Here is a 25,668-nt window from a genome sequence, read left to right as displayed (position 1 = left end):
AGTGGGAGTGTGTGTCACCGCAGCTGTCTCTCCCCTTCCCAAGCTCTGGAGACACCGTTTTCTGTCGGGTTCATGGTGTAGGCTACTGCCTGCTGCTTCTTTCAGAGGGTCTGTAGTTTCCGTTTTTCTGTTAAGTTCCTATGTTGCTTCTTGGAAAAATGTTCACAGTGTGAATTTCTACACACTATTTTGTCTTTCCAAGTGGGACAGGCATGCTAACAATGTCTCCAGTCTGCCATCTTGGGGAAAAAAAGAACTATTTTTAATTTTTTGGGAAACCACCATACTGTTTTCCATAGCAGCTGCATCATTTTACATTTCCACCATCAGTGCACAAGGATTCCAATCTCTGCATCTTACCAACACTTGTTATTTACTGTTTTTTCTAATAGCTGCCATCCTAATAAGTGTACAGTGATATCTCATTGTAGTTTTGATTTGCATTACCCTAATGGTTAATGATATTGAGTATCTTTTCATATGCTTGTTGGCTACATGTATATCATCTTTGTAGAAATATCTATTCAAGTCCTTTGCCCATTTTAAAATTGGGTTGTTAGGGGGTTTTTGTTGTTGTTGAGTTATACAAGTCCTTTATATATTCTGGATATTTACTTCTTATCAAATGCATAACTTGCAAATATTTTCTCCCATTCTATAGGTTGCCTTTTCACTCTGTTGTGTCCTTTGATGCACAGAAGTTTTTCATTTTGTAGTCCAATTTGTCTATTTTTACTTTTGTTGCTTGTGCTTTGGTTTCATAACCAGGAAATCCTTGCCAAATCAGATGTCAGAAAACATTTCCTGTTTTCTCCTAAGACTTTTATAGTCTTAGGTCTACATTTAGGTCTTTGATTCATTCTGAGTTAATTTTTGTATATGGTGTGAGGTAAGAGTCCAACATCATTCTTTTGCATGTGGATATCCAGTTTTCCAGCATGATTTGTTAGACTATCCTTTCTCCATTTAATGGTCTTGGCATTTTTGAAATACCTATTTTCCTTCCTGTCACTGCATTCTCACACTACATCTAGATTATTTGTGGCTACTGGAGTTAAGTTTCTGTTCCTTGCAAATAAGAGATATACACACACTAGTATTTGGACTTTAATTAGGAAGACTAACATCCAGCTCTCTAAATAATCACTACCTTTTCAAATTACACTATTATGTTCTACTTCACTCCTCCTAAAAACAGCTGGTGATTCAACAGGTATTTACTATATACCTACTATTGTGGGCAATGTGCATGAGATAAAACAGAAATATAAATCAGTTTTTAGCCTTCTAGAAACTTAAAGTGTTTTTGGCAGATAAAAAATTATAATCAGTGTTGTGAGCACAAAGAGGGAAACAATGTTGTGAGCAATAAGATGAAAAACTTAACAGAGGTAACATTTAAGCTAAATCTTGTACGATAACAGATTACGAATATAGTAAAGGAGAGATCCTCAATAGGAGGAATAAGAAGGAGAGTGGAAAAAGAGTCATATATTCTAGAAACTGCAAGTAAAGCAACTTGGCTAGAATGGTGATTGCTCACTCACACATTCATCAGTCCAACTAATTTATCAAACTCTATAATGTGCTAGGTACAATTTCAGACATACAGTATATTTTGTGATGTTTTGTGAAGAACAAAACGGACAAAGCTCCCTGCTCTCATAGAGCTTACATTCTAGTTGGGAAAAACAAACAAATATACATGTCATACAGTCATAAATGTTCATGGTCATGTATGTGTATATGTGTTCACACTTGTGCTGTTTTAGATATGGTGGTCAGGGAAAACCACAGAAAAGGTATATTTTTGTGAGACCTGAATAAAGTGAGGGAGTAAGTCATAAAGACAGCTACAACACTGCAGGCAGAGAGAACAGTAAGTACAAATATCAGGAGGTGGTATCATGCTCAGCTTTTCAAGGAATGGCAAGAAGGCCAGGTGGCTTGAGGGAAGACAGCAAGGGGGAGAAAAGGAGGAAATGGCAGAGAGACAGCCAGTGGCAAGAAGGTGTGTGACTTCAAAAATTATCATGAGAACTCTGGATTTTATTCTGAGTAAGATGAAAATCTACCTGAGAGTTTTGAACAGTGGGGTAAAACAATCTGACTCAGGTTTTTAAAGTACTGTTCTTTTGCTGCTGTGTTGGAATCAAACAATAATCATGCACAGGCAGAAGGAGAACAATTAGGAGCCTACTGGAATAGTCTAGGCAAGAGATGATAGTAGCTTGGAGTAAGGGAACAGTAGCTGAGGATGTAAACAAGTGGTCAGATTACAGGTATATTCTGAAGGTAAAGACAACACGAATTCCTTACAGACAGATGTGAGATAAGGAAAAATGAGAAGTCAGGGATAACTCTCAAGAGTTTTGGCCTGAATAGCTGGAAAGATGGAATTGCCATTGGACAAGATTGGGGGAAGAGCACAATGTAAGGGAAATATCAAGAATTTAGTTTAGGACATATCAAAGTTTACAAGCCTATTATATGCAAGCGAAGAAGGTAAGTAGGTTACTGGATTTATGAGCCTGAGGTCCAGACAAAAGCTTGAAGCTGGGAATAAGAAATTTAGAAGACATCAGTGTGTAAATGCACTTAAATCTCTGACTGGATGAGATCACCTAGAACAGGAGTCAACAACTTTTTTCTATGAAGGGTCATACAGTAAATATCTAAAGCTCTGTGGGCCATAAGGTCTCTGTTGCAACTACTCAATTTTGCTGTTGCAATCCCAAAGCAGCCACTGACAGTATGCAAATGAATGAGCATGGATTTGGCCTGACTCCTGCCCTAGAAAGTCTGTAGAGATTAAAAAAGAAGAAGAAGAATAATCTAAAAACTACACTCTGGGATATCCCAAAATCTGAGATACAGGGAAATGAAGAGGCACTAGCAGAAAAAACTCATAAAGAATGGCATGTAAGGTAGAAGGAGAAACATAACAGGGGGCTTCTGAGGACAGGTAAAAAGAACACAGGTTCCTGCTTCTGAGACTGATGACAAAGACCCTACTGAACCTCCCCACACCTGCAAGAATGCAACTACAAAACTGAACACAATTTAAAAAGAAATCCCCTGAAAGTATCAGAAAGTAAACAGAAACTCTGGTGGGGAGGTCGTGCTCACTTGCAGAATGGAAACAGGGATCTATGCAAGTAACTTTCCGTCTCCTAGGCTTTTAGCTTTGAGCTAAGTGCTATCCATGCTGTGCATCCAGCAGTGGCCAGGGTACCCAGGGGGAAAGTTGTAGTCTTACTTTTGCTTATTCTTTTACCTTTACCTTACCTTATCTTACCTTATTTATTTTTTGAGACAGAGTCCCAGTCTGTTGCCCTTGGCTAGCAGTGCAATAGGGTGATCATGAATCACTGCAGCCTTGACTGTTCAAGCTCAGGCAATCCTCCACCTCAGTGTGCCACCATGCCTGGCTAATTTTTTGTTTTTTAATTTTTTGTAGAGACCAGGGTGTTATTATGTTGCCCAGGCTGGTCTCAAACTCCTAGATTCAAATGATCCTCCCACCTCAGCCTTCCAAAGTGCTGAGATTACAGGCATGAACCAATGCACCTGAGCTGAAACATTTTTAAAGTGATGAAAGACAGAAACTGGCTAGGAGTGGTGGCTCATATCTATAATCCCAGCACTTTGGTAGGCTGAGATGGGTGGATGGCTTGAGCCCAGGAGTTCAAGTCCAGCCTGGGCAATACGACAAAACCCCGTCTCTACAAAAAATACAAAAAACATTAGCTAGGCATGGTGGTGCACACCTGTGGTCTCAGCTATTTGGGATGCTAAGGTGGGAGGATCACCTGAGCCCAGGGAGGTCAAGGCTGCAGTGAGCTATGATCATGTCCCTGCACTCCAGCCTGGGTGACAGTGAAACAAACAAACAAAAAAAAGCAGAAGAAGAAAGAAGACAGAAGAAGAAGAATAAAAGAAAACTGTCCACCTAGAATTCTATATCGAATAAAGGAGAAATAGATATTTTTGGACAAAACCAAGACTTGACTTGCATTACAAGAAATATTAAAGGAAGTTCTTCAGGCTGAAGGGAAATGAAATCAGAGAGAAAGGTGGATTTTCAGAAAAGAAGGAGGAGGAAGTGAAATGGTAAATAACTTGGTAAATACAAAAAATAACCCTATTTTTTCCCTTTTGCCTTTTCCTCTTAATTTATTTATAATCCACATAATTGCTTGAAGAAAATGTTATAAGATTATCTTCTGGGGCTTAATACGTATCAAGATATAATATCTATAATAACAATTATTATCAAAAAACAGGGGAAAGGTAAGGAAAATATGGACCTAAAAGGTTGTAAGATTTCTATATTTCAAGTGAAGCAGTGCATTATTAGTTGTAAGTGGACTACAAAATTTCAGGATATATACTGTACTCCTATGGCAACCACTAAAAGTATAATGCAAAGAAGTACAGCTAAAAAGTAATCAGAAAAATAAAAATGGAATTCAAATAAAAATATTCCAATAATCAACATTAAAAATATTCAGATTATCAAATAATAAATGAAAAGGCAGGAAAAGAGGAGGAGAGGAAAAACGCAGAGTAGAGAAGCATAAAAACAAACAAAAAACTGAAAGGAATAAGAAAGCAAGAGGAGTCTGATCAATTTACAGTCATCCCTTGGTATCTGTGGGGGACTGGTTCCAGGACCCCCCAGCCCACACTCCCCATCCCATGGATACAAAATTCTACCGATGCTCAGGGCCCTTATATAAAATGATGTAGTATTTGGATATAACCTATGCCTATCCTCCTGTACACTTTCAATCATCACTAGATTATCTGTAATACCTAATTCAATGCAAATGCTATATAAGTAACTGTTACACTGTATTATTTTTTATTGTTTTTCCCCCTCAAATATTTTCAATCCAAGGTTGGCTGAATCCATGGATTAGAACTCATGGACAGAGAGGGCTGACAGTATTTTAAACAGCCTGGTGGGAGGCTAGACTGAAGGAAAGCATCACAGACTAAAGACAGAAAAGCTATTTGAAAGACTATTTTACAATATAGTCAATAAATCATAACAACTGGAATCAAAGTTGTGGGAATGAAAAAAGGTGGATTCAACAGATATTAAGGAAGCAGAAATAAGAGACTTACAGAGTAACTGGATTGTGGAAATGAAAAAGGAGGAGGAATCTAGAATGACCTACCTCTTCTCACTGTCTTCCCATTTATGGCTTGGGCAACTAGAAAGATAAACATGTCACTCACCAAAATAAGGAAAGCAAGAGGTTTATTTGGCTTGGAAAGGCCAGAGATTAAGTCTAGTGTAGACATTCTGAATTTGAGAATGTTTGTGGGGTATCCAAGTCCACCAGTTCATTTGGAATTTCAAAATGCAAGTCTAGAGCTCCAGGCTGAAAACATAAACCTGGAAATCATCACTTTAGGGATGTGGATGGCATTAACTGTTAAGAATGACAAAAGAACTCAAGAGAAGAATCGTGTGGAACATTAAAAGGCAGAGAAGGCCAGGCGGGGCGGCTCACGCCTACAATCCCAGCACTTTGGGAGGCCAGGAGGGAGAATGGCCTGAGCCCAGGAGTTTGAGACCAGCCTGGGCAACATAGGGAGACCCTGTCTGTACTTTTTTTTTTTTTTTTAATTAGCCTGGCTTGGTGGCATGTGCCTGTGGTCCTACCTACTCAGGAGGCTGAGGTGGAAGGATTGCTTAACCCAGGGAGGTCACAGTTGCCGTGAGCCATGATCGTGCCACTGCACTCCCGCCTGGCTGACGCAGCAAGACCTCATCTCAAAACAACAACAACAAAAGGCAGAAGATACTGCAAAAAAGATTCTGGGGGTAAGGGGAGTAAATGGTTCATGATGCAGATACAGCAGAAAAAATTACAGCAATGGAACTATGTATTGTTCCGGGTTTGTGACTTTAAATAAAAAACCGATGTTCTGAAAATCAGAAAGACAATGATAAACCAATACTACTTTATGCCGTAAAGTAGGTAATAAGAATACTCATTTGCCAAAAGATATGCAAACATTGCAACTATTATCTATTCATTTTCTTCCCTACAAAGAATGACCCATTTTGGGGAACATCATTTACTAACCATTAATTATAGCACTGAAAATTAACAGCCAACATACAAATCAGCAGAATAAGGCCCCAAACCAAAAGCTCCATGTTATCTCCCTGGACAAAAAATATACATGATACCTCACTCATGCTTTAAATTGAAATTGAATTTAAATTCAAATTAGACAACCAAAATAATTATACAAAATGCTTTGGGACATAATTATGTCCTTTAGGAATAAAAACAATCTCTTTTGTTCTAAGGTTGAGACTATTTAAGGTCCTTCACAATAGGTTCCAATCAACTTTTCGGGCTTCACTTCTTTTAACTTTACTCTTCTAGATATCCTCTATTACTGAATCTACTACTTATCATTTCTGGAACATGAAATGTACTTTGATATCTATGAACATTTGCTGAAATTGTTCACAATGCTTGAAATATTCTTCCAACTTCAATATCTAGTAAGATCCTGCCCATAACTTAAGGCTCAGCTCAAATGATCTCTCTTCTATAAAACTTATTCCAAAGCCTCAGAGACACCACACACTATAATGAGAAGACTAAGGGCTTTGGACTTGGGTTAAAATCCCAGCTGTACAATATAACAGCTGCTTTCTGATCTTCATTACTTAATCTTGTTTTTCTCATCTATAATATTAAGAAACATATCGGATAATACTTGAGGAAATTAAGTAAAGATTTATTCAAAGCACTTATGAAGGGTAGCCGGCACACAGAAGGCATTCATTGAATAAAGAACAATGTCTCCAGAGTGGGTGTGCTAGTAAATGTTTAACAACCAGTTTTCTAAACTAAAAAAAAAAAAAAAAAGGCTTAACCTTAGCATGTGGCTGTTGTCCATTTCCATGGTGCCAATACTTCTACAGTGGCCAATTTCAAGCTTCGAACGTGACCTCACTGAATCCAGAGGCAGGAAAAAGAGACATGCAATAGCACACCATCATACAGTAGAAAGAGATACGCTGCAGCACAACATCATATAGTAGAGATAAGCACAGCACACTGTCATACAGTAGAAAGAGATACGCAGCAGCACACTATCATATAGTAGGAAGAGATGTGGAATAGCACACCATCTTTTTTTTTTTTTTTTTTTTTGGGACAGAGTCTCGCTCTGTAGCCCAGGCTGGAGTGCGGTGGCGTGATGTTGGCTCACTGCAAGCTCCGCCTCCCAGGTTCATGCCATTCTCCTGCCTCAGCCTCCCAAGTAGCTGGGACTACAGGTACCCGCCACCACACCCAGCTAATATTTTTTTTTTTTTTGTATTTTTAGTAGAGATGGGGTTTCACCATGTTAGCCAGGATGGTCTCGATCTCCTGACCTCATGATCCACCCGCCTCAGCCTCCCGAACTACTGCGATTACAGGCGTGAGCCACCATGCCTGGCCAGCACACCATCATATAGCAGAAAGAGATATACAGCAGCACAACATCATATTGTATTTCTACCACAGAAACACCACAGACACAACTTTAAGAGCACAGATAACAGTAAAAGACAGTAACATATTTAGGAACTACTAAGTTTGAGGAGGTATTACTTTTATTTTTAATATATGTATTTAATAATAACTCTACATAATTTTTAAAATAATGGCTGTGTTTAACAGTTGGCTTACAAATTCTTGAAAATTTACCAATCAGCTTTTGCAGGCAGTACAAGCCAGCTTTAGCCACCACTGAATTATTTCCAAGTTAGAAAAGTATTAGGCACACACTCTGTACAGCTGAATCTTTGGAAACAATCTTTAAAAATCCAATACATATGGATGTCACAATACAATTATGATGTTACTTTTTTGGAGATGATCTAAAGGCATCGTCATGTACCAAACCTGCATACCAATAGAAGGTGAGATTCACTATTATATTCATAAACAAAAAGCTGAACATTTTATTCATTTTTTTATTTTACAAAGCAACAATCAAATCATGTGCCTTTTTTAGGGTTGTTCCTTGTTAAGTTCAAGTACATTCTAAATCCACAATCATGTTAAAGGAGAAGATCAAAGCTGAGCAAATACTCTTACATGACCATGACTACTGCTCTAGTGCTAACAGAAAGAGTGCATTTATAATGGGTGATTTTCTTGAGTTGTACGTAGAATGTACTTTAAAAGCAGAATTAGCCTTGTAACATGAAGAGTAATGCAAAATTAAAAATATGAGCATAGAACTTACCTAGAGAGCTAGTATATTGTACAACCAAAAAAGTGAAGGCTGGGAACTAGCTTCTTGAATCCTTTCAATGGGTCAAAGTTGGGGATAAATTAACATGACACATATCTAATAAAGATTTTATAGTTGGTGCTTCATTCCTAAAGGGTACAGCAAGCCCCCTTGAGAAGCAATGGAATATTCCATTCGTACATGCCAACGATTATCAACCCTCTGCATCTCAGAACTACCAGGGGAGCTTTCTGCCTCTCCATAGAGATCATAATTTTAATCTTTTGAAATTAATCAAGAGTTGTTGCATGCATCAGTAGTTCATTCCTTTTGTATTGCTGAGGAATATTTCATTGTATGTATATATCACAATTTCTTTAGTCATTAACCTAATGACGGACTTTTTTTAGTTTTGGGCTCTCGTAAGTAAAGCTGCTATGAATACACATCTACAAGTCAGGACCCATATGAATGGCCACTATGCTTTTAAAATAGTTTTAAAAGCTCACCAGGTGATTCTAATGTGCAGCCAGGTAGAACCAGTGCTATAAGCATGCCCTATATAAGAGAGGAAGGTTAATACAGCAAAATTAGCTATACAAATATCTGTTGTATTTACACAAAAACCCAAGAACACCTACTGTTATTTAAGGACCTGTGTTTACATGCTACAACACTTGCCACTTATTTTTTTTTTGAGACGGGTCTTCCTCTGTCGCCCAGGCTGGAGTGCAGTGGTGCAATCTTTGCTCACTATAATCTCCGCCTCCCAGGTTCAAGCCATTCTCCTGCCTCAGCCTCCTGAGGAGCTGGGATTACAGGCACATGCCACCATGTGGTGAAACACCACGGGGTTTCACCATATTGGTCAAGTTGGTCTTGAACTCCCATCCTCAGATGATCTGCATGCCTCGGCCTCCCAAAGTGCTGGGATTACAGGCAAAAGCCACCACGCCCGGCTCCACTTTGTAAAACACACAGAAAACCTTAGCATTGGGAAGGAGCTACAAAGTCATTGAGCTCAACTTGTCATGCAGATTAAAACCACCAGATACCATTATACACCCATTAGAATGGCCGAAACTAGAAAGACTGACAAAACCAAGTAGTAGCCAGTATGTAGAGCAACTAGACTCTTATACATTGCTGGTACAAGTAAAAGTTGGTAAAAATCACTTTGGAAAACTATTTGGCAGTACTATTTGAGTTAAACATACGACTATCCTATAACCCAGCAATTCCACTCCTAGGAAATATACCCAAGAAATATAAATGCACATGTCCATTAAAAGGCAAGTACAAGAATATTCATAGCAGCTTTACCTATAATGGCCAAAACCTGGAAACAATCCAAATGTCTATCAAATAAACTGTGGTGGAGTCATACAATGAACTACCACACAGCAATAAAACACAACAAACTACTGCTACAAAAAAAAAAAAAAAAAAAAATGGAGGCCAGGCGTGGTGGCTCACACCTGTAATCCCAGCACTTTGGGAGGCCAAGGTGGGAAGATCACCTGAGGTCGGGAGTTCAAGACCAGCCTGACCAACATGGAGAAACCCCGTCTCCACTAAAAATACAAAAATAGCCAGGCGTGGTGGCGCATGCCTGTAATCCCATTTACTTGGGAGGCTGAGGCAGGAGAATCACTTGAACCTGGGAGGCGGAGGCTGCAGTGAGCCAAGATCACGCCACTGCACCCCAGCCTGGGCAACAACAGCGAAACTCTGTCTTAAAAAAAAAAAAAAATGGAAAAAACTTCACAGACATAATGTTCAGCAAATGAGACCAGAACCAAAGAGTACATATTACGTGATCCAATTCAAAAAGAAAACCAGTAAGTGTTGATGATATAGGCAGAACAGTGGTTATCTTGGGGTGGAATAGTACGGAGTCATGACCGTGGGTAAGCAAAATTTCTTAGACAAGCAAAAACAAGAAAAGAAAAATACTGATAATCTGGACCTCATTAAAATTAAAAACCTCTTTTCAAAAGACACCATCAAAAAAAAAAAAAAACAAAAAGGTGAACCACGGACTAGGAGAAAATCAGTTACAATATCTATATGTAACAAATGACTGACAGCAAAGACATATAAATAACTCTTGCAATTCAATAGTAAGAAAACACAAATGAAAAATGGCCAAAACGTAACAGAACACTTCACAAATGAAAGTACAGGAATGGCGAGTAAGTACATTAAAAGATGCTCAACATCATTAGTCATCAAGGAAATGCAAATTAAAACCACAATAAGATGCCACTATAACCACTATAACGGCTCAAGTAAAGATGACTATAATACCAAATGTGAGTGAAGGGCAACTGGAACTTGCATACATGAATGTAGGAAATGCAAAAAGTACTTCACTTTGGACAACTGTTTAGCAGTTTCTTGTAAAGGTAAATATATACTTGACTATATGACTTAGCCATTCTATACAAAAACATTCACCAAAAAGAAATTAAAATAAATGTCCCTACTTGTAGACATGTACTCCTAGCAGCTTTACTTATAAGAACCCAAAACTAGAAGAAAAAAAAAAAGTCCATCACTAGGTTAATGAATAAACAAATTGTGGTATATCCATACAATGAAATATTCCTCAGCAATACAAAAGGAATGAACTACTGATGCATGCAACAACTCTTGATTAATTTCGAAACATGGGTTTGACACCAAACTGGGCAACATAGCGAGATGCTCTCTAAAAAAAATTTTTTTTATTAGCCTGCTGTGGTGGTACATGCCTGTTAGTCCTAGCTACTCAGCAGGTTGAGGTGGGAGGACTACTTGAGCCTGAGAGTTCAAGGTTACAGTGAGCTATGATTCTGCCACTGCATTCCAGCATGGGTGTCAGAGTGAGACCTGTCTCTAAAAAAAAAAAAGAAAGAAAAAGAAAAAAAAACTTATGTTGAGCTAAAAAAAAAAGTCAGGCACAAAAAGAATACATACTATTATGATTCCAGTTGTATAGAATTCTAGAACATACAAAACTAATTTGTTATGACAGATCAGTGGTTGCCTGGGAGACAAGTAATGTAGGGAAGAACTGACTGCAAAGGGACACAAGAAACTAACTGTATGGTGATGGAAACATTCTGCATCTTGATTATGACTGTGGTTTTCCAAGTTTATATATGTGTCAAAACTCATTAGACTGCACATTTTAAATGAGTACACTTATATGTAAATTTTACCTCAATAAACTGTTGATTTTGAAAAAAAGGTAAAAATTACATTTTATCATCTCTAATGGCAGAGGACCTATTTTTCCTGCAGGCCCCCAATCCACCCAGAGAGCAACCATACTATACCAGTCTGGTGGCGGGAGGTGTGTGTGACCCTGATCACAGTGCCCACCTACAAAGAGGAACTAATCAGCTCCACAACCCAGCAGCAAAAAAAGTTTGTCATTTTCCAAAATGTGTCCTGCCCACAAAAAATAAATTACACTAATACTCTCTCACTAGAAAAATGACTGCATAGTTCTAAGTGTCATTTACAAACCTATTTTCCCTGTGTTTGATCCAGAGTCTGAAAATTAGAAGTACTGCCTCAAAGAGAATATCTAAAGAAAGGCAAATATCTGAAGAGTGGCAGAACATAAAATGCAATCACGAAGAAAAAAAATTCCTCTGTTCCTCATTTTAGATCTTTTAAAATAGCAATACAGGCATAACTGGTTTGCCAAGTAAGACTTTAGCCAAGTATGATGTATATTTCCTTATTTTTGGCTGCCCAGCCCCAGGCCCCAACCAAAGTTGGAGAAAGCCTCCACATTGTGAGGCTTGGGAAAGGGCAGAGCCCGCCTTGTATTACATAAAAGCTCAAAATACCAGACATTCAAGCAAATATCTGAAGCCAGATTGTTTGTGTTCAATTCATGGCTCCTCCACTAGCTGTGAACCTTAGGCAAATTCCTAAAGCTCTCTTCCTTCATCTGTAAGATGATAATGGTACCTACCTCATAGCATTGTTGTGGCACAAAATAAAAACATAAAGTATTTAGAAGAGCGCTTGACATATGAGTGCTATATTCAGTTACATTAATACTATTCTTTCCCAAGCTCTAGGGCACTGCCATCATGATCTAGGCTCTGCCAAATCAAAGCCCACTTGCCCCAGACTTAGAATCAGAAACTAGGGTTACGAAGAAAGATATCAAAGAACTCACTAGGGGGCAAAAATAATCAGCAAGATCAAATTTCCAGGTCAGAAGTGACCATAGTGGCAGCATCCAGTCACCAGAGCTACAGGTATTGGCAGTGCAAACTGCCAAATCCAGTGTTAAGCAATGGTGCCGTCATTGGACCACTGCTCAACCATGATTTGGATCAATATTCCTAGATATGTGGGCCTGGATTCTGGTTTTCCAATGCTCCAGGCAATTCTATACACTACCTCATAGCCTCTTGGTAAATCCCTTTTCTAAGTAAATGAGCTGGAACTGGTTTCATTTGCTTACAACATAAGACCTTGACATCAGATTTACAATCAGGAAGTGGATAAATGGAATATGGTCTTCCAATATCTTTATGAATGCTTTTGAGTATCAGGTGATAACTCTGAAATGGTCTAGCAAGTTTTTAGAATGTCAGAATGCTATAAAATTTGTTTGATACCTTCATAGTTCCCTACTCTAATCCTAACACTAATCACTAAAAATCTGGCCTTTATTGAGAGTTTACTACATGCCAGCCACTGTGCTAAGCACATTACATAAATCATTTCAGTCAGCCTTCACAACTACCCTGGTGAAGTAAATATGATTTTCCCAATCTTACAGATGAGGAGACTGCAGCCTAAAAAGGTTAAGGAAATTAACTAATTTAAATAATGTATCCACTTGCAAATGAAGCTCTACAACAATAAGAGCTAGCATTTAATGAGTACTCACCATATATCAGGAACTATTCTATGTTTTTCACATTAATTTTACATATTAACTGATTTAATTCTACTTACTTTATGTGCATTATCTCATTTAACCTCACAACAAATCTCTGACCTAGGTACCATTATTATTCCTATTTCACACCAATACTCTTCACACGTAAGAAAACAGAAAGATTAGGAAATTTGCTTAATGATACACAGCTAGCAAGTGATGACCTGGGGATTCAAACCTGGCAACCTGGTTTGAGTTTTTAATCTTTATATTACACTGCCTCTCCTAGAGTGACTGAAATACATGAACAGGCCCTCCCAACTATATATATATATATAATATAATATAATATTATATTATATATATTATAATATATATAATATAATATAATATTATATTATATTATATTATTATATAATATAATATAATATAATATTATATATATTATATAATAATATAATATATATTATATTATATTATTATATAATATAATATAATATAATATTATATATATTATATAATAATATAATATATATTATATTATATTATTATATAATATAATATATATTATATATATTATATAATAATATAATATATATTATATTATATTATATAATAATATAATATATATTATATTATATTATATATAATATAATATATATAATATAATATAATATATATAATATAATATAATATATATAATATAATATAATATATATATATATATATAGTTGGGAGGGCCTGTTCATGTATTTCAGTCACTCTAGGAGAGGCAGTGTAATATAAAGATATAATATAATATATATTATATATATTATAATATATATTATATATAAAATATACATAATATATATTTTATATATAAAATATATATAATACATGTTATATTATATATAATATATAATACATGTTATATTATATATAATATATAATACATGTTATATTATATATAATATATAATACATGTTATATTATAATATATAATACATGTTATATTATAATATATAATACATGTTATATTATATATAATATATAATACATGTTATATTATATATAATATATAATACATGTTATATTATATATAATATATAATACATGTTATATTATATATAATATATAATACATGTTATATTATATATAATATATAATACATGTTATATTATATATAATATATAATACATGTTATATTATATATAATATATAATACATGTTATATTATATATAATATATAATACATGTTATATTATATATAATATATAATACATGTTATATTATATATAAAATATATATATAATACATGTTATATTATATATAATATATAATACATGTTATATTATATATAATACATTATATTATATATAATATATAATACGTTATATTATATATAATATATAATACGTTATATTATATATAATATATAATACGTTATATTATATATTATATATAATACGTTATATTATATATTATATATAATACGTTATATTATATATTATATATAATACGTTATATTATATATTATATATAATACGTTATATTATATATTATATATAATACGTTATATTATATATTATATATAATACGTTATATTATATATTATATATAATACGTTATATTATATATTATATATAATACGTTATATTATATATTATATATAATACGTTATATTATATATTATATATAATACGTTATATTATATATTATATATAATACGTTATATTATATATTATATATAATACGTTATATTATATATAAAATATATATGTAATACATGTTATATTATATATATATATACACATTCAGACATTTATATGAATCAAACACACTGCTTTCTTGATGTTGACAACTTGTACTGTTGTTTCTTTTATCTCCATATTATCATGAGCAGTTAAGAGCAGCACCCATCTTAATTTACTCTGACCCTTCACTTCCAACAACTGCAGACTGATGCATTAACCTCCATTTATATCATTAGGGCTGTCTTCTGCTAATCCCAGAGCCTTAGAGACAGCGCATCCAGGAACCTCCTACTCCTAGCAGTTGGCAGTTGCAGAATTAAACTAGGACACCTGGAAATTAGGAGTTCCAGGATAACAAGCCTGTTGTTGAAAATGGCATCAACCGCCCAAAAATATGCACATGTTATCATTGATCATGACAGCTCAGTGGTTTTCAAACTGGGGATGTTGGGGGTGGATTTTGACACCACCTCCCCACCACCCACCATTTAGCAATGTCTGGTTGTTATAGCTGGGAATGGTGTCCTCCTGGCATTTTGAAGGCAGAGGCCAGAGATGCTGGAAAACATTGTACAATGCTGTTTAAGACAATTCCCCAAAATAAAAAATTACCCAAATATGTCAATCGTGTCAAGGGTGAGAAATTCTGAAAATTGCCTGATGCTATAAATTGCCTCTTAGACTGGCAGGCCCTGTGGGTCTTTTCACTCAATGTCATAAATGTAACCCATTTCAACTGCACTGGGGGAGAAGAGCTTCCCTCCTGTCCTTTGGTGGACCAAATAGCACTCCAGCAAACTTTCTCAGTACTACAATCGCGATAACGTGGCTCATAAAACTGCTTACAGTCTGACCTCTACCTACTTCTCTAGCTGCTTCTCATACCATAGTCTCCCCCTCCTTTCTTCATACTGGCCAATTTGGACAGTGGACAAATCTCCACTAACTTCATCTTTACCCTGAGGATAAACAGTAATTCTCCTCCCTGACAATTCAACCCCTAGTCTATAGCCTTTTCTGTAGCTGCCCAAGACAGGGCTAAAATTTAAAAGTCAATGTACTTTTTTTCTCATGCTACTTACATTTTTCAAATCCTGAAAATACACTTTGAGACTAACATAAATGGCTTTACATTTGACGATTTAGCATTTATAGGCTAATACCATATGGAAATTAAGAGTCATCCAAAGACTAAAACACTATCTTAATAATGCAAAAGAAAGGCACACCAGAAATAAGTTTCCTGCTATTCATTACATTATTCATAGTAAAACGTAATTTCTAAAATGCTTAGAAACAATGTAGAAACTTTCTAGAAAGGATCTAAAAGAACTTGCCTTAGCCTTGGTTAGATTTGTGGAACTGCGTAAGACATTATATTTTCTAAAACACATTTACATTGCTCTTTAATCCAGTTTACCACTGAGCAAACAAAAACAAAGTGGTATAATAAAGTATTTCTAGCTGTTTCTTAAATCTACTATTTTTTTAAAGTTATTTGAAAATGCAATAAAAAGTACTGTGAAATATTTCCAATGTTCAGGTTATTAACGACATATGTCAAGTAGCTATTTTGTTCTGTTATCAAGTAGTTATATTTTCTTCCTATTTGAAGGATCAAATTCTTAAGTTCAGTCAATTCCAGGCAAAGCAATGAAGAAAGTAAAGAAAGTGAAAGAAGAAAAGAATGACACAAAGCTAATTCAATCCTAACTGTTTTAGTTATGGCTTCAGACAATGAAGACTGCAGTGCTTAGTGGACTAATTATGCATCTCAAGAGAGACCATATTTTGTTCCAATACCAAAAAACACAAATGCCTTCTGTGTCAGATGAAATTATTCAGATTTTTGCCTACGAAAAAAGGAAGTAATTCTATTAAAATTCATAATTCAAATAGTTTTTGGAATTTCCTTCTGTATTAGTAAAAACATGGCCTTTGAAAAGTGGTTAATATATTTATTACAATGTGGTAATTCAACATGGTTCAAAACTATTAGGTGAATAAGCCTACTTAATGAAATTGCAGAACTAACCAACATATTAAGAGACACGGACTTAAGGTCCAGCTCTGTCTCTTTTTATCCTTTGCATCTCATTTTACTTGTATAACTTTGTTTCCTCATTTATAAAATGAGATTTTTAACCTCACCTATATATAACACAGCTGTTGTGAAAATCAAATGTAAAATTATAGCACACTGATTTCAGCTCAAGACTAACAGAACAAATGTTGAAGTAGTTCCAATAATACTAGTATTTACCAGCACAGCTACTCTTTGTAACTTTGTCACTATGGGTACCCTAAGTGTACTTTTCTAAAACAGACCACAATCAAGACAGATTTGAAATATGATTATAAATGTTACTGTCTGCAGCCTTGTGTTTCTTTCTTTCTTCTATCTATCTTGGCAATTTCATGGCCTCAGTAGGAAGGTAATTCTCAAACCTATTATTATAAATGAATGAATAAGGCAAATATGGTGAAATCCAGATAATTACTGAACACAGATGATACAGAAATTCATTTACTCTAGGGAAAGCCATCCTAGCTGCTAGCTACATCTTGAACCACATTCCTTTCCATCTTTCCTGACAGGCAGTTCTACCCACAGAGCCCTCTCCACTGTTTCTCAAACACACCAATCTTACTAATATTTTTGCTCTTGCTCTTTGCTCTGTCTGGAAAATTCTTACTCCTGAATTTTCACATGATTCTCTTCCTCACCTCATTTAGGTTTCTGCTCAAACATCAACTCCTCAGAAGGGCTACCATTGACCAATCTATGTCAATTAGCACTCTTCATCACTCTAGCCCCTTATGCTTTACAGCAGTAAACACTAGTTTACATTACATTATAAAATAACTTACGTATATCTTTAACATGGTCTGTCTCCCTCCCCGATGTGTCTACAATGTAAAAGCCGACTCCTCAGCTTGACACTCAAAATCCTTCCTATGGTCTGACCTGTTTTCTTTCTACCAATCATGTTTCTTCAGATACCCTATGAAATCAAACTTACTCTTCTCCATACGTATTTCTCAATGTTCTTTATCTGTGCTTTTGTTCAAGTAGTTTAAATTGTACCCACGCTATAAGACTTCAGAATAAATGGCACCTTCACTGATATTCCTGGCTGCTACTCCTCTGAACTGCCACAATGCTTGACTTGTACCACGCTAAAGGAATTATTATTCTGCATTTTATTTCATTTAAATTTCCTCTATTAAACAATACGACCTTGGATGCAGGATCTGTACTCATTTCACTTTTTAGATGTCTGAGTTACACAAAAGAGTGCAAATATCTGTATATTTTCCTTAAATATTAGAAATAGGTATATGTTCTAGTGTTACTATATTGAAGGACAGACAGAAAAGAAGAATTAAGACTACAATCTCAGGATAAACTAATAAATATCTAATGCAATTTCTTTGCTTTTTTTGTTGTCACTGTTATAAAAATATACCTAATTTGCTTGTTTCCCCAATTTCTTGCTTCTACTTTTAAATAGTTTTTTTTCTATACAGTTTCCTAAATTTACTCATCTTTTCTTTCATTGCGGCTCAAATCATAGCTCTGCTCCTTAAAAGCTATGTTGACCTTTCCAAGTTTTAGTTGCCTAATCTATAAAATGGGAGAAAAACATCAACAGGGTTATTGTAGCATTAAATGAGATGATATATGTAAAACCTAGTACAACGCCTGACACTTAATAGGCCCTTAATGAATGTTGCCTATTAGGCTACTGTTCTTCTGGTAACAAATCTGACCCATAAGTTTTAAACATGCAGGTTTAAATTAGTAGAATACTAATGAGTAGGGAATTTTAAAGTCATAAAATATTCCTAAACTGTACTTTTGTTAACTGTAAACTCATATAATGCTTTTAAATTGGAGGATAAATTCAGCTTATACTCCCGTACCTGTTCTTTTTTTAAATTTAATAAGAATGTTCCCCATGAATGCTGCATATTTGGGTATAGCTAAAAACACAAGGAATGCATAACATGGATTTCAATGTTAATTTCCAGACAAGTATGAACAATCAATTGCTTGGCAGTAGTTTCCTTCAGATCACTGTCATCCAGACTTAACTCCCTATTGAGCAGGAAATTTCTAGTTTAGCATCTATCAGAGTGACAATTACAAAGACAAAACTCACAACGGTAAACCACAAACAGAATACTTTCATTTATTTTTATGAATCCCATCATTGGCTAGGCTGTCAATCTTTCCTAGAACACACATGCACAATCTTCCTCTGACCATCTCTCAACAGGATAGATTCAGAGATCTGATCCTAAAAAATCAAATCCATGAACTAAGATACATACCGTATACATAATTCTCTAGCTTCTCAGGATTACCTGTAACTACAACACTGCTTTGCCAAATGTGAAACACTCAAGCTATTTTAAATCACAAGGAACCCTGAATCCCCCGCAAGGAATACATATTGTGCAAAGAATTCGTCTTTGATTTTTGGACTAAACATAAATAATCCAGCTCTAAATCCTACATTAAAACTTATCACACTGAATCACAGTAGCTTGGCTTAGTTGAAGAAACACTGTGCCTAGTACTGTGTCACATAAACAGATGGCAGATTGGCACAGAAACACTGTAACTGGAGACAGAAAACCCCATATTGTGCTCCAGCCTTACCAATTCCTCTAAATCAGTCGCCATTTCTCTGAAGGTTAAATTTGTTCAACTAAAAAATGGGGAAAATAATAACTAATTTATTTGTATTCAGAATTTGCTTTTCAAAATTATCCATAATCATATGTATATCTATTCATTACAACAGGCAAACCATTCTAAAGACAAATAAAAATTCAGAAAAATTATTTGGCAAAATGTAAAAATGCACACTGCAATAAGTAAAAATTAATTTCATAAGATCATTTAGATATGAAACAGATTTTAAAAGATCAGAGCGTCAACTGATTTGACAGATGAAAAAACTGTGATGTCTGATGCCAAAATGTTAGTTTTTGTGACCTATGTAAAACAAAGTTCCAGACCAGAACTCAGATCTCCCTGACCTTCATGTGGTGGTAGTGCTCTTTAGGACTGATGTGACTGTTTGCTAAGTGAAACATTATACTCAAATTTCATTCAAGAAAAGTTTAATGTGCTATTTCTGCTTCTATTTTTGTTCAGTAAAATTTAGATAATACCAACTACATATGAAGAATTCTGCTAGGCACTAAGGGTAATAAAAAGTAAACTCTAGTTCCAGCTCTAAAAGCACTCTGAATCTAATCACAGAGATAAATATACACACAAATAAGTACCAGACACCATTTTAGCTACAATAATGCAAAGAAACAAATTTTTACTCTAGAAATACACTGGAGGGAACGATTTTACTGTTTGCTAACAGAATGTAATACATTAAGAAAATAATACAACATGGCCAAATGGGATTTATCCTAGAGGTAAAGGATTGGTTCAATTAGGAAATCTATTAGTACATACCATATTCATAAATCTAAGGCAGGTAGGAAACATACAATTTTCTCCATACCACTGAGATGGAGTGTATGTGACAAAATTCAACACCCATTCGAAACCCAACACTCAAAGAAACAAGAATTAGGACGTAATTTCTCAACATGATAAAATATATACATTTTAGTCCTACAACCATTAAATTATTTAATAAAGAAATAACAGAGGCATTTCCAATAAGATCAGGAAAAAGGCAAAGATGCCCACCATTTCTACTACTATTCTTGTTTTTTGAGACGGTGTCTCGCTCTGTCGCCCAGGCTGGAGTGCAGTGGCGCGATCTTGGCTCACTGTAACCTCCGCCTCCCGGGTTCAAGCGATTCTCCTGCCTCAGCACCCGCCCCAACCACCCAGAGTAGCTGGAATTACAGGTGCCTGCCACAATGCCCAGCTAATTTTTTGTAGAGACAGGGTTTCGCCATGTTGGCCAGGCTGGTCTTGAACTCCTGACTTCAGGTGATCCACCCGCCTCAGCCTCCCAAAGTGCTAGGATTACAGGCATGAGCCACCGCACCCGGCCATTTCTACTACTATTCAACATCATACCAGCGGTATTAGCCAAATCAACTAGTTAAGAAAAATCAATCAGAGGAATAATAGGTAAGGAGAAAGTAAAACTATCTCTATTTGCAGATGATATAATGGTAGCCTAAAAACCCTTGAAGAATCAATAATAAAATTAACTCAAAAATAAAATTCAATGAAGTAGCAAGATAATTAACATACAAAAAAAGTTCTCCTATACAAAAACAACAATCAGGGAAAATAATGGCAGAGAAAATCCCATTTATAATAGCAATAAAAAGATTAAATAGTTAGGAATAAACTAAATAATGTGTAAAAACTACACAAGGAAAATTTCAGCACCACTGAAAGACACTGAAGAACACTTGAGCAAAGAGAAAGATATCCCCATTCTAAGACAGGATGACAACATTATAAAGATGTCATTTCTCCCTTACTTTATAAATTCGATACAATACAATGAAAATACTAACAAGCTATTTTGTAAAGCTTGGCAAGTTGATATTCAAGTTGATGTGGAAAATCAAACATGCAAGAATAGGTAGGAAATCATTGAAAAAGGAAAACCACAAGGAGACCACCTCTATCAAACACTACAACACCAAAAAACATCTATAATTAAAGCAGTGTGGGACTAGCACATAAATAGACCAGTGGAATTTAAAAAGTCTAGAATTAGACCCAAATATACCCAGAAATTTAGTAAATAACAAAGGTGGCATCTCAAATCACTAAAGTACAGATGGACTTTTCAATAAATGGTGCCAGGAAAACTAGGTATCTATCCGGAAAATATAAAATTCGATCTCTATCTCATATCATACTCCAGAATAAACTCCAAATGGATTAGGAATCTAGATATAAAATACGAAACCAGAGAAAGTACTAGAAAAAAAATGGATGAATTCTGCTCAAATTTGGTATAGGGAAAGGAGAATCCAGAAACAATAAAAGAAAATATCGACTACATAAAATTTTTTAATTGGACAACACACATAGTACATGCAAAGCAAACTAAGATGAAATATTCACAACATACACCATAAAAGGCTAATATATAAAGAATTCTTAAAAACAAAGGGAAAGGAGAGCATTTTTGCACCCCAAGGGCTGCTTCTGGGCGCTCTGCAGCCGTCACCGTGCCACAGAATGAATATATTGAATTACACCATAAATGCTATACCATTTGGATTACCATGAGAGAAAGAGAAAGAAGGAAAGTCGAGAAGCTCAAGAATGTTCAAAGAAAGCAAAGAAAATGATTGGTCTGAAGGCTAAGCTTAATCATAAACAGCGCCATGCTGAGAAAATACAAATAAAAAAGACCATCAAGATGCATGAAAAGAGAAACACCAAACAAAAGAATGATGAAAAGATTCCACAGGGAGCAGTACCTGCCTATCAGCAGGACAGAGAGACAATCTTGAGCTAAAGTACTTTCCAATATGATTAAACAGAAACGAAAAGAGAATGAGGGAAAATGGGAAGTCCCTCTGCCTAAAGTATGTGCCCAGGGAGAAACAGAAGCATTAAGTTATTCAAACAGGAAAGAGAAAGAAGAAGGCATGGAAGAGGATGGTTACTGAAGTCTGCTTTGCTAGAGATGTCTTTACAAGAAAACCACCTAAATATGAAAGATTCATCAGGCCAATGGGCTTGCATTTCAAGAAAGTCCATGTAACACAACCTGAACTGAAAGCCACCTTTTGCCTATCAATACTTGGCGTAAAGAAGAATCCCTCATTCCCGCTGTATACAACTTCGGGTGTTATTACCAAAGACTGTCACTGAGGTAAATGTGAGTGAAGTGGGCCTTGTGACACAGGGAGGCAAAGTTATTTGGGGAAATATGCCCAGGTTATCAACAATCCTGAAAATGATGGATGCATAAATGCAGTCTTACTGGTTTGACAGCAATTTCATATATAATTATTGAGCACTACACACCAACTGAAAAAACTACCATTACTGTAATGTTTCTGAATACTACCAAACAGCCATACCTGTCTGCAATCATCAAGAGATTATTAACTTGTAAACATTAAAATGGGGCGGAAAAAAACAAAACAAAGGGAAAAAGGACCAAAAATCAGATACAGGAAAAAAGACACTCAATTCACCAAAAAAAAAAAAAATTACAAGGGCCCTCAAATAAGTAACAATTGCTCAAATTCACTCAAAATTAGAGAAATGCCAATTAAAACAACACTGAAATACCATTTCTCATCTATTAGACTCACAAAAATTTTAAAATATGACAAAACATTCCATTAGTGAGGATGTAAGGGAAACAGGCACTTACATGCATTGCTGATGGGAATACAAATTGGTACAACCATTCTGGAGGGAGTGTTGGTAATGTGTAACAAAATGACATATACACTTAACTTTGGCCCCAGCAATTCCACTTCAAGGAATCCACCCTGGGAATATACCTCCAAATATACAAAGACAAATACACACTCTAGCATTCTTTGTAATTGTAAAATATTGGAAACGTGGATGTGCCATATTCAATTACCTTTCTATGGTAGGAATATGGCACACAGGAAAGTGACTGAATAAACTATGGTACATCCAAGTTATGCAACTGTGGGGGGAAATAAAGAATGAGGAAAATCTCTATAATATGAAGTGATTTCCAGGACACAGTGTTAACTGAAAAAAGCAAAGTCTGAAAAAAGCAAAAAAATACCTATGGTATGTTATGTTCATGTAAGAATGAAGGGGGATATAAGAAAATACACATTTCTACTGAAAAAGCAAAAACAAACAAACAAACAAACAAAAACACCGGAAGGATAAACCAGAAACTAAAGAGATAGGTTACCTACCCTGGGCAGGTGAGAAAGGGGTGGAAAGAAGAGTTTGGAAAGGGCTTGGGAACAGAGTAGCAAGGCTAAGGATGGAGTGACACTTCTCTGGATACGCGATATATTTTGTAATAATTCTGACTCTCAGAACCATAGTAATTTCCACATGCTGACATGGTGTCAGAAAATAAAGAAAACTTCAAAAACAGATGGGGGTTTGTTGAAAGAACACAGGAGCCAACCTGAAGGAGCCCATAACAGCCAATGCTGGAACGAATACAGCAACAAAATAAATGATAGTACTAGATCAAAAACAAGGAGTAAAATATTAATGGGTCCATATTGATATAAACAATCTGATAAGTAAATGGAGGAAAAGCGACAACTCTTCTTCACAATAGACTACGATAAGTAAATTAACATAGGAAGCAAAGTGGGAAACAATCAACATCAGGCAAATATCACAAATACTGCAGACAAGATCCACTTGAGAGATGCTAAAATTAGAGAGCAATAGTTTGAGGAGAAACAGGATTTACACAGTCTCCACGTAGCTCCAACAAGATACTTAACAACTAAAAAGGGAAAGATAGTAACTTCACAGTGTAAAAACAACACACTCAACCAAGTGATCAAGTAATCATAAGTAGTAAGACATATATCATAAACCCCTCAATACAATGCACTAAGAAAGACACAACATCATTTTTGTGGTATTCTTGCCAAAAATGCATAGGCTCAGTCCAATCATGAGAAAACATCAGACAAACCCAAACTGCGAGATATTCTAAAAATAACTGATCAGTATTCTTCAAAAGTGTCATAGTCATAAAAGACAAGCAAAATGTCAGAAACTTTAAAAGAGACTATGGAGAAATTGCTAAATTCAATGTGGGTTCCTATATAGGACCCTGGGACTGAAAACGGACAGTAGTTGAAAATTTGGTTTCATTCTAATAAGAGCTATAGTTTAATCAATAATATTATATCAATGTTCATTTCCTACTTGTAATAATTATATTATGGTTATGTAAGATGTCAGCATTAGGGGAAATGGGGTGAGGAATGTAAGGGAACTCTACTATTTTTGCAGCTCTTCCGCAAGTCTAAAATTAGATTAAAAGTTTTTTAAAAACAGTAAGAAATTCTGAACAAAGGTAGAGGAATTACCCTTTAAATAAAAGGAGAAAATCTCTTCCAGTGAGGCCAGAATAAAGGAAGAAGGAACCTGTAGAGATAGTGAAGAGTAACATGGAAAAATGGAAGGTTAAGGCAGTTCGTTTTTGCTGTCTTACTTTCTTGGGAAATAGGAGTTTTCATTTGACCGCCTGTATAAAACAGCACCAATGAGGAAAATATAGTAGGTCCCCCACCTTATCCATGTTTTAGCTTCCCACAGTTTATCAGCTGTCAACCATGGTCTGAAAATAAACCTCTCTTCTTTAGAAATTACTCCGCCTCAGGTATTCCTTTATAGCAACTCAAACAGACTAAGAAAATATGTTGTTATAATTGTTCTACTTTATTATTACTGTTGTTAATCTCTTATTGTGTCTAATTTACAAATTAAACTTTATCATAGGTATGTATGTATAGGAGAAAACTTAGTACATATGGAGTTTGGGACTATCCACAGTTTCAGGTATGTGGGTCTTGGAACATCTCCCCCAAGACTATGGGAAGACTACTGTACATCATTATCATTCAGCTCTGGAAAAGACCAAATAACTCAAGGCAGATAAAGAAACATAAATCAAATTTCTGAGAATTACAGAGATAGGTACTAAATATTATATATATATATATATACATATATATATATAAAATTTTTTTTTTTTTTTTGAGACAGAGTTTCGCTCTTGTTGCCCAGGATGGAGTACGATGGTGCTATCTCGGCTCATTCTTTAAGTG

General features: G+C 35.3%; 1 protein-coding gene and 1 pseudogene across 10 annotated transcripts in view; one reads left to right on the top strand and one right to left on the bottom strand.

Annotated features, from left to right (window-relative positions):
• The window catches only part of ARFIP1 (ADP ribosylation factor interacting protein 1), a 132,914-nt gene that overhangs the window by 93,781 nt on the left and 13,465 nt on the right, over nt 1-25,668 (bottom strand). The window lies entirely within an intron of this gene.
• Nucleotides 10,166-24,422, top strand: LOC103785625 (ribosome biogenesis protein NSA2 homolog; annotated as a pseudogene).

This window comes from Pan paniscus, chromosome 3 (genome assembly GCF_029289425.2).
Source record: "Pan paniscus chromosome 3, NHGRI_mPanPan1-v2.0_pri, whole genome shotgun sequence".
NCBI lineage: Eukaryota > Metazoa > Chordata > Mammalia > Primates > Hominidae > Pan > Pan paniscus.
This window is presented reverse-complemented; position numbering and strand designations above follow the sequence as displayed.